The sequence below is a fragment of the Trachypithecus francoisi genome, unplaced genomic scaffold (genome assembly GCF_009764315.1).
Source record: "Trachypithecus francoisi isolate TF-2019V2 unplaced genomic scaffold, Tfra_2.0 Lachesis_group14, whole genome shotgun sequence".
Lineage (NCBI taxonomy): Eukaryota > Metazoa > Chordata > Mammalia > Primates > Cercopithecidae > Trachypithecus > Trachypithecus francoisi.
The window spans coordinates 14350882-14351958 of NW_022681459.1; positions in this window are offsets into that span (position 1 = coordinate 14350882).

A 1077-nucleotide genomic window follows, 5' to 3' on the forward strand; every position below is an offset into this window, starting at 1 on the left:
TGTAAAACACTTCAGAACTTCCACTCTGCTAATCTCAAGAAATATAATTATTTGTCTCTTATCTTCAAAAAGTCTGAGGACTCTAGGGATGCTTATTTATTTCAAATGATCAGTACTAGTGACTATTGTATTATAGACAAGAGATTGGAATGTCTGAAAAGCCCCTTATTCTTATTTGACTTCTGTGACTTACATAGAGTTCCTGCTGAAACTGCTGAAACCCCCAAATACAGCAGTTCTGTGTTATACCTGTTGCCTCCACTGTTTGTTGTGAACCTATATACTCATCCCGGATGCATTCTTTTCTACTTGTTTGTTTAATCTTAGGATAATGATCTAGATACATATCCCAAGATAGCCTAAAAGCAAGTCTTGATTTCAAGCAACAGCGTGGACAAAGGTTGGGGTGGGGGTAGAGAACAAGATCCTTCCTTTAAATAATAAGGTATTAAAATTGCACACATCAATTCTTCTGACATCCAGATGCTCATAACTTAGTTGCAAGGTGTATTAGGTTTCTTAAGAGAGACAAGACTAATAGATTAGATGTATAAATGAAGGGGAGTTTATTAAGGAGTATTGACTCACAGGATCGCCACGTGAAGTTCCACAATAGACCATCTGCAAGATAGGGAGCAAGGAAGCCAGTCCAAGTCTCAAAACTATAAAAGTAGGAAAACCAACAGTGCAGCTTTCGGTCTGTGGCAGAAGGCCTGAGTGTTCCTGGAAAATCTCTGGTGTGGGTCCAAGCATCCAAAGACTTCAGAACTTGGAGTCCAATATTCAAAAGCAGAAAGCATCCAGCATGGGATGGCCAGAAGTCTCACCCAGTCTGCTCTTTCCATTCCTGCTTTTCTGCTGACAGCTGATTAGATGGTGCCCACCCAGATTGAGGGTGTGTCTGCCTCTCCCTGTCCACTAACTCAAATGTTAATCTCCTCTGTCAACACCCTCACAGACACACACAGAAACAATACTTTGCATCCTTCAATCCAATCAAGTTGACACTCAATATTTACCATCACAAGTTTGGAACACAAATTTTCTGGAAAGGCAGAAAATTTCAGCCTTTATTTT